Source organism: Schistocerca americana, chromosome 5 (assembly GCF_021461395.2).
Source record: "Schistocerca americana isolate TAMUIC-IGC-003095 chromosome 5, iqSchAmer2.1, whole genome shotgun sequence".
Lineage (NCBI taxonomy): Eukaryota > Metazoa > Arthropoda > Insecta > Orthoptera > Acrididae > Schistocerca > Schistocerca americana.
Genome location: NC_060123.1, coordinates 367,638,321 through 367,651,146, shown reverse-complemented (window position 1 = coordinate 367,651,146; position 12,826 = coordinate 367,638,321). Strand labels below are relative to the sequence as shown.

Below are 12,826 nucleotides of genomic sequence, written 5' to 3'. Positions count from 1 at the left end.
TCACTGACAGTTGTTCAACAACAGTACATTTGATCTGGCTTCGCAAACATTGGTCTTGACATGATGACTATGACGTTGACTTAACTATTATTGACTGTGATACATTGCTGCCATTACTACTTGATACACATGATGAACATCAGATTTTGACAGAATTGCATTTACACAGTTAACACTATTCAATTACACAGTAGTACTTAATGTAGATGAAAGATGAGTGAGTGTGTTTTGTGTGTTTTCCTTTCCTAATCGTACCCACCTATCTCCTGAATATTATTTTATTTGTTTGTAGTGGCTTGCACTGACACCCATAAATATTATAGGTTTACTGATATTTGAGTATTTGTAATAGTTAATATGACAATTATCTGAAATCATTTGTGTGTTTATTAGAATTTATATGTTTAGTGTAAAAGCATTTGTATGTGTATTCAAACTATTGTTCATGCCTGAACTGTCTGATTAGTGATGGTAAATATTATGAACTGTTACCTGCACTTTTCAACGTAATGTGTGACACTTAGGAATGATTAATTTCTGCTGATGAACTGAGTGATCAGTGATAATGAATATTATGGACTGTTACTTGTACTTTATCTACATGATTGGTGTCACTAGGACATGTTTAATTTCTGCTGATGAACAGTGTGGTTAGTATGTGTATTCAAACTATTGTTCATGCTTGAACTGTGTGATCAGTGATAGTGAATATCATGGACTGCTCTCTGGAGCTGCTCATCATTGCTGGGTGCAACTGATGGACTACTTGTATGGAAATGAAGTCACTTGTTGGTGTCTGCACCTACTCAATATTGCTGGGTGCCACTGATGGACTGCTTCTACTGAAGAGATGTCCCCTGTTGCTGTGTGCACCTGATCAACATTGCTGATGCCACTGATGGACTGCTTCTACTGAAATGGTGTCACTTGTTGGTGTCTGCACCTACTCAACATTGCTGGGTGCAACTGATGATCTGTTTTTACTGAAATGAAGTCACTTGTTGCTGTCTGCACCTACTCAACATTGCTGGGTGCCTCTGATGGACTGCTTCTACTGAAATGGTGTCACTTGTTGGTGTCTGCCCCTGCTCTCAACATTGCTGGGTGCAACTGATGAACTGTTTTTACTGAAATGAAGTCACTTGTTGCTGTCTGCACCTACTCAACATTGCTGGGTGCCTCTGATGGACTGCTTCTACTGAAATGGTGTCACTTGTTGGTGTCTGCACCTGCTCTCAACATTGCTGGGTGCAACTGATGGACTACTCCTACTGAAATGATGTCACTTGTTGGTGTCTGCACCTGCTTAACATTGCTGGTGCAACTGATGAACTGCTTCTACTGAAATGATGTCACTTGTTGGTGTCTGCACCTGCTCAACATTGCTGGGTGCCACTGATGAACTGCTTCTACTGAACTAATGTGACTTGTTGCTGGGTGTACCTGCTAAACTTTACTGGGTGCAACTGATGAACTGCTTCTACTGAAAAGATGTCACCTGTTAGTGTCTTTTTTTTTATAAACTAATCATTGAAAGCATTTTATGTGAACATTTGTATAAACTGATTTTTTGTATATTGTGTAAACTATTATGTAAAGTCACATGTATGAAAAGAAGTTGTATTGCTTACTGTATTGCATATATTAGGTTAGTGAAAGGTCAGTGCAAAGCCAAAATTTTTAACTAATTATGTGATATTTAGGTATTAATATTATCTTTTATTTTTTGTCTGTATTTTTGTGGACGAATTTGGTGATATTTTCACCACCAATGCTGGCAAAAATACCATCAAATTCTGGCCTGTGGAGGAGGGGCATATGAAAGGTGGCTACACTGTGCCACTGCGCCAGAGATTGCGCCAAAGAGTACTATTAAGCCGCCTCCACAGTGCTTGTTGAGAGTTCGTGGAGGTCAGTGCTAGTAGAGAGCCCGTAGAGGACAGTGTGTGTTGAGAGTTCGTAGCAGGCACTGCTTGTCGTGAAGTCGGAGTGAGATGTGGTAGTAAAGAGTGTTGTTCCATGTTTTATGCAGTTATTTGATGGGAGAGATAGCAGATGTTATTGTAATGAGTGCATTTCGCCAATATATGAAGGTAAAATCTACAATGTTCTTTTATTAATTGTGTGTCTGAAATAATGCGTCACTACAGGTTCAGTCAACAAAGCATCTGGCTTGTGTTCTTGTATTAGAGTGAGTTCTGGTTTTCTTGCGTAATTATGGTTTTCTAATTTTCTTTTGTCACGTCAGCATAGTTGGTATTTAAAAATTCTTATCTTGTTGGAAAAGAACCGTGCCAGATGTGGACGTTGAGTCACACTCCCACATACAGAACAGTTACTCTTGTGCTTATTGGTGTTGTAGGTTTTATAGTTGCTGGGGACTTAATTAATTAACTGTGTTTACGAAAATTTTCTTACATTGTTTGTTGCAGTCAGATAGCGTAATAGTACTAGTCAGGGCCAGCCGATTACGAGACATTGCGTAATCGGACATACAGCTATCAAAATCATTTTCATTGCATTTATTTAAGCCCCCATGCACTTATAGACACTCTCCTCCCACAGGCACAACAGAAGAATTTGTAAATATGTGGTACCTGTTCTTTCGGACTTCTCTTCAGTGCAGATGCTCACCAGGCTCGAACTCTTACGGGAATCGGCGAAGTGCCGAGAGTAATGGAGATAATGGGCAAGTGGCAGTACATTAGTAGTACGTGCATAAGTTGAGTATGTGGCTCTGACGGGAGACGTGCTGAGCAGTCCGTGCAGTTGCGATGACCACCGGGTCCGGATGGCGCAGTGGTCAGTGCATCTGCCTAGTAACCAAGAGATCCGGTTTCGAATCCTCGTCCGGCACAAATTTTCAACATGCGCCATTCGTTTAGAAGACTTTCTCTTTTCAGTTTTGTGGTAAGGTCGACTTTAGAAGAGGTCCGAGGCTGCCAATCTGTCTTTCTCCATCGCTGAGTTTTAACCTAATGGCCTCACACTCAATTCCTGTCCCAAGAAGCGGCCGTTGTACAAAATTCGTCCCAATATGTGATCAAGAGTCTCGCGTTGACACTAAACAAATAAAAACACAAGGAAAACGCATATCGGCTATTCACTCAACCGTCTTCAGTTGAAGGTTTCTGTGAGTACAATTTGTACCAATGAAGAGAGGGTGGAACTGCTACTCATCTGTAAGAATGTAAGTTAACAAAACAGAAACTGCAATACTATAGCACTTTTAAATGACATGTAACATTTCTACTTTCTTTTTGTTGGTGTACACTGAACTCATACAGACTTTGAACTGAAACGGAGTGACTGCGTTTTCCTTGGAATTCCATTATTTTACTGTCAATCCCAACAAGTGGAGACTTAGGTTAGCCCCGTGAGCTACCACAGGAGAGTCAGTGAGTTTTGTGTTACCTTCTTAAGATGTCATGTTTACGTGAATAGTTCACTATGATCGTTTCTGAGGAGAGAAAATGCACTAGCAAATAAAAAATGTAGGGTTCCATTTAAAAAGGGCGTACTGCTATTCACATTTTCGTAATGAAGAAAGTTGTAAAAAATGCAGTTATACTGGTTAATGTTCCCCTGGTAGCTAAACAACATTCGCATCATGAATTTTTCATTTTGCTTCTGGAAAAAAAGTTATTTGGAATGGTCAAGATAAATGGGAAACACAGTGTATCTTACGAGGATGACTTATCCACAGTTACTGTGCACTTGAAAATGATCAAAGCACTAAATAAGCTGTTAGTGCTTAATGAAATGCTTGCCAGCTCGTACTAGTAGGGTAAAAAATATTAAATGATTAGTATCGCTTTATGGCTGAAATGCGTCGCAAGTAAATTAATGTCATTACCTAAATACTTCTGAATCATTGTTGCGCTACATACATACGGGTATATCCCTAATTATTAGACTTCATCTTAGAATCAACGCACCGAACGATATGACGAAATTATTGATGTCCTGGGCTCATATGTGGGAGGAAAAGAATTCAAATCGATGTCTGGCCAGCCTTATTTGTTAGAATGATGAAGTGATTTTCATTGCAATGTCACGGGCGACTTCTTCGTCTTTCCTTTTCAGCGACGTGTTCGTAAGAACTTACTGTCGACTGGCAGCTTTCAGAATTGGTGATAGTCGACCAGTTATGGGGATTGTCCCTGTTTTCTTTTAGGATGGGGCTGCGTCAGATTAGGATTGATTCGTATGATCATAATTTTTTTGGTTCAGAACAGGACCATTAAAATTTCCACATAGATCTAGACAAACCACAAGAACATTCACGTCATTCGGACTTAGAACGTATTTCATTACAAGAATTATTAATCTTGAAATTTATTCCTGGAATTCAACTTAACTGTAATAGATATAGAGGCACTATCTAAAGTGACATAATATGAAAATTTGTGGTGGACTGGGACCCGAACGACAGTTCAGGGAACGCTGCTGCATGTGGGCCTCCGCACCAGGTTCATACACCCACGCTGACTGCTGTTCATCGGCGACGAAGGCTGGAATTCGACCGCCAGTACCGCAACTCAGTGGCGTTAGGTGGCATTTTCAGATGAACCACGTTTTATGCTGCATCGGAAAGATGGCCGTTGGCGTGTACTGCGTGAAACGCCTGAAAGCAAACACCTCACGACAATTGTCGGAAGGGTCCAGGTCGGAGGAGGGGGTGTTGTGGTCTGGGGAATGTTTTCATGGCATTCCCTGGGTGATCTGATCATTCCGGAAGGCACTCTGGGTCGACCCAATCACGTATCTGTCCTTGGGGACCATGTTCAATCCTACACGCAATTTTTTCCCTCAGGACGATGGCATCTACCAGCAGGACAATGCAACATGACACACAGCTGGCAGTGTATGTGCGTGGTTTTAAGAGCACGAGGCTGAGTTTACCGTTCTCCCATGGCTCCCAAAGTTCCGAGAATATGTGGGACCACCTCGATTAGACTGTTCGCGCCATGGATCCCCAACCGAGTAATTTAGCGCAGCTGGCCACGGGCACTGGAGATGGTATGGGTCCACTTCCCTGCCGGTACCTTCCAGAACTTCACTGATTATCTTCCTGTACGTCTTGCGCAGTCTGCGCTGCAAAAGGTGCTTATTCAGGCTTTTGATAGCTGGTCACATTATTATGACCGGACAGTCTACCAGTAAATCGAAGTTGGTAAAAATTGCTTTATCCTTGCAATGAACTTAAGTTTGCCACCAGCTTAACCACAATTTTTTAGGAACTGACTGATTCTAACTGTGAGTCATTGATACTGTTTCTCTGTTTTGAGCAATGCACAGTTTTAAAGGAAGTTGGCTGTCTTTCCACCACTTATAAATCTTTTCAGAATCTGAATATTTTTGTAATTTTTACAGGTAGTACTTCATTACGTATAACAGCAGTATGAGAGTTGGTGTAGTACACTGTCGGAAGTGAGGAAATACTGCGTCTACATGACTTCCGTGATCCGTGGCTTTCGGGATGTCATATGAGAAAAGCGCGAGCTGGGTTTCGCGTGGACTATGTTTTCGGTATCGCTGTTGGTCGCCCTGGAGGAGAACTATAACATGGCACCTCTCACTGAGTGTGTTGTCAGAAGTGTTTGCTCAGATCACACTTTGTGTAAGTGCATGTGGGATGAAGTAGTGAGCGGAAATTTGTGAAAAACTGAGTGAAAGCAATGCACTAAATAGCAGCTGATTGAGACACCAACCAGGGACACAAAACAGGACAGAAAATTTTGCAGATGACATGCTGTCAAAAAAAGAAAGAAAAAACAACACCACGACGAAAACGACCGCTAAAATCGATGTATAATAATACAGTTCAGTAGTTCAGTTAGCGATGTAATTTTAAGGAATAAAAATTTGACCCACAGAAGATGACACATTGGTGTCAAAACATGTCTGGGTAAATATAAAAATAAACTAATTGTGTTTGCGTAAGGCTGATTTCCAAAACAACCCAGTTTTTAAATCGCAAACACGGAAGAACGAAAAGAGGAGCTTCAAACCTTCGTAAAAGGAGATCTTTCTGTTCGAAATACCTTATTACGTTCGAGCTCATGGTGAGGTCTCATATTCCGAGGAGCGTCGGGGAAGATGCGGGAGACCCGCACCGCCGTACTGGGAGATATATTTGCCATTGCCTTCCTCTGACCGTAATGAGGATGAATGATGATGATGATGAAGACAACACAACAACACCCAGTCATCTCGAAGCAGGAAAATCCCTGACCACGCCGGAAATCGAACCGTGGACCTCGTGCGCGGGAAGCGAGATCGCTACCGCAACACAACGAGCTGCGGACGTTCGAGCGCAGAGCATGCTCTAAGATCCTGTAATATAGACACATAGTAATACTTATTTCGGTGAACATGATTTGAAGTTTTAGTGCGCTAATACAACTACACGCGCACAGATAGCGTAACATGTGTGAAGTGTCGGCAGTATACGAGGAGGTCCACAACCACTAATGAAAGTGCGCCGCCGCCGATGTTGTTGACACAGGGTGCCCCAGTGCCGTGACGTGGTCTTCTCTCGCTTTGAGCCATCCTCTCTCGCCGCCGTCGTCGAGTGTTTTCGTAATCGATACTTGCCGGCGCTCATTACGCCAGCTCTCATCGTAACGATACCCATAGTGTTTGAAGAGGCCCGTCGTTACAAGTCAGCTGCCGGCGGCTCTCAGGCGCAGGTAAGGAGTCTATCGTAATATCGCTTGTAATATGTATTATAACTTTCTCGCATTTTACGGGTGCTCGAGTGACGGTAATGGGGCCGACAAAGGCGGCTCCGTGTTTAAACACTGGACACCTATTCGGGAGGAAAGCGGTTACGATCTCCGTCTGGCCACCGAGATTCCTGTTTTCCGTTGTTTCCCTAAAGCACTTAATGCCAATGCTGAGGTAGTTATTTTTACTGAACATGACCTATTTCCTTCCCGAATCCGAGATTGTACTCGGTCTCTAAGGAACTTCTCGTCGACAGGACGTTCAATCGTAATGTTGCTTCTTTTCTACTCCACAGTCGACGTAACCTCGCATACAGTTTCGATTAACAACAATAGGACTACTTTTCAAAAGTCATAACAGCCACCTTTTGCAGCGCTGACCACTACGAGACAAGCAGAAAGAAAGTCACTGGAGTTCTGGAATTTACCGTCAGGGATGTGAAGCTATGCATGCCCACCCCAGTGCCTCGATTGAGGATCGACGGCACTTGTAGCCCGATCGTGTCTGTCCCACGGTTACTCGATTGGGTTTAAATCCGGGGAGTTTGGTGGCCAGGCCAACACGTTAAACTCACGCTGATGCTCTTCAAAACACGAACATACAATGCGAGCTGGGTGACACGTTGCATTGTTCTATGGGAAGGGCCATCATGCCAATGAAAAACAAACTGCATCTAGTGGTGGGCATGGTCCTCAAGGATATATACGTGATTATGTTGATTCACTGTGCCTTACAGAATGACGAGTTCACCCAGGCAATGCCATAAAAATATTCCCCAGTCCATAACGCTCCCTCCTCCGGCCTCTATCATTCCATTGGTTGTTGCAGTTTGTTTGCTTTCGGACGTTTCACACCGATGGAGCATAAAACTTGGAAAGGCGACCTGTCGTCACCCATTTGACGTCCAGCTGCGGTGTTGGCGTGCCAATTGCAGCCTTCGTCACTGATGAACAGGAATCAGCAAGGGTGCGTGAACCGGGTGCCTGCTGCAAAGGCCCATACGCAGTAACGTTCGCTGAAAGGTCGTTGAGGGGACACTGTTGGTAGTCCCCTGCTTCATCTGGGCACGTCTGTTCGCCCGTACACAACTCTACAGCCGCCGTTCACTGCCGTCATCTGTGGCCCGTGGTGCACCACAGTTGCTCGGCGCCTGTTTTGGATAGCGCAGTTTTGCCTGGCACGGTATACTTTAACTACGGTGGTACGCGAACAGCTTGCAGACTTAGAAGTTTCGGAAATGCTTCCAGCCTTGGCCCGAAAGCCAATAATTGTGCCCTATTGGACGTGAGATAAATTACTCTGTTTCTACACTACGACAGCGACTGCACTATTTCCGGCTTCCCCCGGACATGGTAATGCTGCCACCTGCCGTCTGTAGCGTCTCCTGGCCAATCGTCATAAAAAGCGTGTGATAGAATTTTTTCCTTGTGTGTAAGACCAGGTAACATGTATCGATATAGTGCCACGCACACGGCGAAAGAGAAATAATTTAAACACGAATAAACACGACCAAGTGAAGCAATAAAGCAAGACTGTAAACATTTCACGAATGTATTATGTGTGTATGTAGACATTCATAATTATTTGACGTTTTATGCATTTTTTAACTTTGAATCCATGACATATTATTATCTTTGAAAATCGTATTAACACTTGCGTGTTAAGCAAATGTATATGCTGGCCGTGAGTCTTTTGTTCATGAAGCTTGAGATCCGCCATTAGGCGAGTTGTTGTAAAAAGGTGTGCAAATTAATGCCTTTTTGTTTGAATATATAGAGTTTGAGCAAATATGTTTTTAAAATAATTTGTAAAGTTGCCAGCCATTCGTCCCGTAAATAATTTTGACATTTTCAGCATTTAATTTAGCGGAAGCCGCTGCACCAATCTGCGGGAGCAACCCGGGCGCAGACGCAGCTCATTTAAAAAAATATTTATTTCAGGTATCGCAGTCGCCTCGCCGGTAACGCGAGGTAACATAATAATATTTAACATTTTCTTACAGCTTCCAGCAGTGCCGGCAGACTATATTATGTTATTCAGTGCATTTCTCAGTTTGATTTGGAAGGTACTGTGCGACATATTCTATGCGGGCACAAAAATATAACAAATAACTGTGTTATGACTTTATCATTTTCACATTTTGTGGCAAGGTCTGCTCTGTGAAACTAAAGCAATATTTTACATTTTTCCCTGAGATTAAGAGAACGCGGGCTAGCCGCGCGCCTGTTCTAATTAACAGTATTAAAAAATCCACTGCATAACGTAACCAACATTCAGTGCTGTAACGATCATTTGAATTTCATTACTGACTTTTCTGAATACGATGCAAGGTAGTGAGTGCAGATACAGTTTTCTTTCTGTCTTGATTACATTACAGTAGCAAGTGAATGTTTCCTACATGATTATCCAGAGCAGATGTGGAAAAGCAATAATTGATCCACGGTGTGCCACATTTATGATGAAAGCGTTTATTCCCTCTCCCACTCTATAACCACAAGCCGAATAAAATTAATTCCAGTAGTAAAAAAGTGAGAAGTGGAGTAAGGGAGACGGAATACGTCTGTGAGTGGTTATTGCGCGTTGACGCCGAAGATAGGCGGTGGTGACATTTATGATACTGCACCTTGTGCAATAATAACAGTAACAGTAATAAAAAGTAATGGCAGTACCTCTGTAGGCTGCTTTAAATTGAAATTACAGTAGCATGAAGGCACGTGCACAAACGAAAACTTAGCACGAATTTTGCTACAAATTTGACTACGCAAATGATTAGCATTTCAGAGCAGCCGCACAAAGTTGGTGTGAGTGAAATGATCTACATTTCTATAGATAAAGAAAATCTATGCAGCGGGTTTGTCATTCTGGACACGCACTTCAGAATTGTTTACTTGTGGAAACACAGTATTATGCTTCGTGTAAGGAGGGGCAACTTCCAGTAGCAAGAGTGGAATTGGACAGCGCCGGTATAGAAACCTCTGCAGTTCATGGATCCGCAATCCCTCGTCTGTGATATGAATATGGTACCAGTGGGGGACCGTGCTTAAATCCATTCAGGATCTCAGTGGCCCCACGGGAATAGAATGTTAGACATAATGTTCGCTCAGCATCCCGTACGGTGAGACAGGAAATGGTCTCGTTTGCAAGAGCACAAGCATCCACAGGGAAGTAGTAGGGCAACAGGGGCATCAGCGCTTTTTGTTAGTGTGGGTTGCCTACATCAGGGGCAGCTATGCACTCTGGGACAAATCCTTTGATTGACAGATCATTAACCTATTGTTCTGCTGAAAGGATCCTTCCTTTTGATTAACAAGTCCTGAATCTATTGTTCCCCACCCCTCTCCCTCCCTCCCATCCCCTCAGGAAACCTCCAACCCACCCCGTTTCCCTTGCTGATAGAGGTACACTTTCAGGACTGAGTTATCTGAATAGCCCCTTCTCACTCTTATCAATTTGAACAACTACTTAATTAAATTGATCAGATAACCAAACCCATCTGCCTTTGGTGAACCACCCATCCCTCCCCCACCCCTCTCTCCCTCCCCTCCTGTACCTGGAAAGTGGCAGCTCTGTGGTGGAGAGGGAGAATCCTTTTAGCAAAATGATCTGTCAGTCAAAGGAGAACTATTAAGTTTGCCCCTGAGTGCAACCTGCCCCTGATATAGGCAACCCGCACTACCAAAATGCGCTGATGCCCCTGTTGCCCTATTACTCAGGGAGAGTCCGGCAATGACTGGAGCACTGCACACTGTCAGCCCAGCGACACCGTGGCGGCTTCCCTTGACGTAGTAGCAGTGAAAGGTGTATTTGAGGGTGTATCTACGTGTGGAGTCTCTGATGAGAATGAATGTTACCACATTACATTCAACGTTCTCATACAGGCTCAGCACCTGATGTAATACTATGGGGTGCCACTGGATGCACGACACGTTCAGCTCTCGTATGCATAGCGGGTAATTTGGACAGCATCTGTTGCATTTCTGATGTGTTTAGCTCGCTGGCTGTGTCCTATGCTTGGTGTCTCTGTGATGTTATCTTTCAACAGGATAACTGAAGACTGCAGTTGCGTATACAGCCAGCACGTTCTTCAGACCTCCCACCCACTGAAAACATCTGTTCATGTGTTGCCGAGAGTCTGGCGCGCCTCAGCTCGCCAGCACTGCGGTTGATGAAGGCTGGTACTATCGAGTGAGGTGGTGCAGTGGTTGGCACACTAGACTCGCATTCGGGAGGACGACGGTCCAAACCCGTGTCCTGCCATCCTGATTTAGGTTTTCCATGGTTTCTCTAAATCGCTTGAGGCAAATGCTGGGAAGGTTCCTTTGAAAGGCACAGTCGATTTCCTTCCCTATCCTTCCCTCATCCGATGCGACTGATGACCTCGCTGTTTGGTCCCCTCTCCCAAATAAACCAGCCAACCAACGTAACTGCGACGATGAGTGAGGCTGATATCAGTGCCGCCTCGTAATCACACATTCGCATCTGTTTCGCAAACGGCTTGTTTGCGGATTCATGTCTACTGGAACGGACGTGGTTCCATCATCGTATAGTGTAAGTCGAGTCAATATTCGCCATTAATTATGAGACACACTCAAACAGATTTTGCTACTGGACACCACTAGCGCCCTCCTCTGGTTAGATTCCTGACGTTCAGACGTTTTCACAGTACCTGGTGAATCACAGGAACATAAAATCATTAAGGCTTTCGCGGCCATTTGTTGACAAATTGCCTGTTGGCTTCTGTCTCGGGTTCTTCGGCCGAGTTTGTTTGATAATTCTTTTGGCGTTTCATCAACACAGGGGCTGGCATTGTCAAAGCTTCACCCTCCGTTGCTGGTGGCAGTATGAAATGTATTCGCCGTTGCGAATATGGACAACCATCAGCTGTGTAATGGAATAATGACAATGAAGATTTGTGCCGGACCGAGTTCGAACTCTGATTACCCGCTTATCGCGAGCGGTCTCCTTACAATTAGTCTATACGAGCACGACCCACGACCAGACCCAAACTTCAATACGGGATGTCAAATTAAATACCTTTCAGTCGCCTAGTTGCCAAACTTGTTTTATTTGACTACCAGTTTCAGCGTTTTACTACGCCGTCTTCAGACCCTTAAGCGACGTGTAGGGAGATTTTACCTCGGTTCCAGGATCAAAACAAGGGCCAGCAATATTGGTATTAGTAGATTTTTTTCTATAGCGATCGATTCAGCCATCATCTGAATATGGTGTAGTAAAACGTTGAAAGTGGCACCCAAATAAAACAAGTTTGGAAACTAGACGGCTGAAAGGTGTTTAACTTGACATCGTGTGCCGAACAGCCGAGTCCCGCAACCATCTCTAAAAAATAGACATATCCAAACATCGATATGTCGTCAACCATGTGTCTACAACATTCACATTTACACCCATTATGTACATTTCCGTACAGGGGAGACATTTTAATGAAAGTCGCTTCCCCATCTCCGAAGGAATTTTGCATCGTACTTCTGAACAACACAGGCACTGCAACATCGTGTGTATCCGCCGAAACCGAAAACTTGTAAACTTGTATACTACGTCCACAGGCCATGGAGGAGCCAGCGGTACCGACCGGCCGCCGTGTCATCCTCAGCCCAAAGGCATCACTGGATGCGGTATGGAGGCGCATGTGTTCAGCACACCGCTCTCCCGGCCGTATGTCAGTTACTTCTCAATCAAGTAGCTCCTCAGTTTGCCTCACAAGGGCTGAGTGCACCCCGCTTGCCAACAGCGCTCGGTAGACCGGATGGTCACCCATCCAAGTGCTAGCCCAGCCCGACAGCGCTTAACTTCGGTGATCTGACGGGGGAACCGGTGTTACCACTGCGGCAAGGCCGTTGGCCATCTGCCGAAACCAGGCAAACGATTTTCATTAAAATGTCTCCCCGTGTACGGGAATACACATAATGGATGTATGGGTGCAGGTTGTGGACAAATCGTTGACGACATATCGAAGTTTGGGTCTGGTGGAGGGTCGTGTTTGGATGGTCTGGTTAGGCAACCGCTCACAATATGCAGGAAATACGGTCCGGCACAAATTTTCGTTATCGTCATTCGAAGCTACAGCTGACGGTTG

General features: G+C 44.2%; 1 pseudogene; it reads right to left on the bottom strand.

Annotated features, from left to right (window-relative positions):
• Positions 1–12,472: 12,472 nt before the first annotated feature.
• Positions 12,473–12,592, bottom strand: LOC124616970 (annotated as a pseudogene).
• Positions 12,593–12,826: the final 234 nt, after the last annotated feature.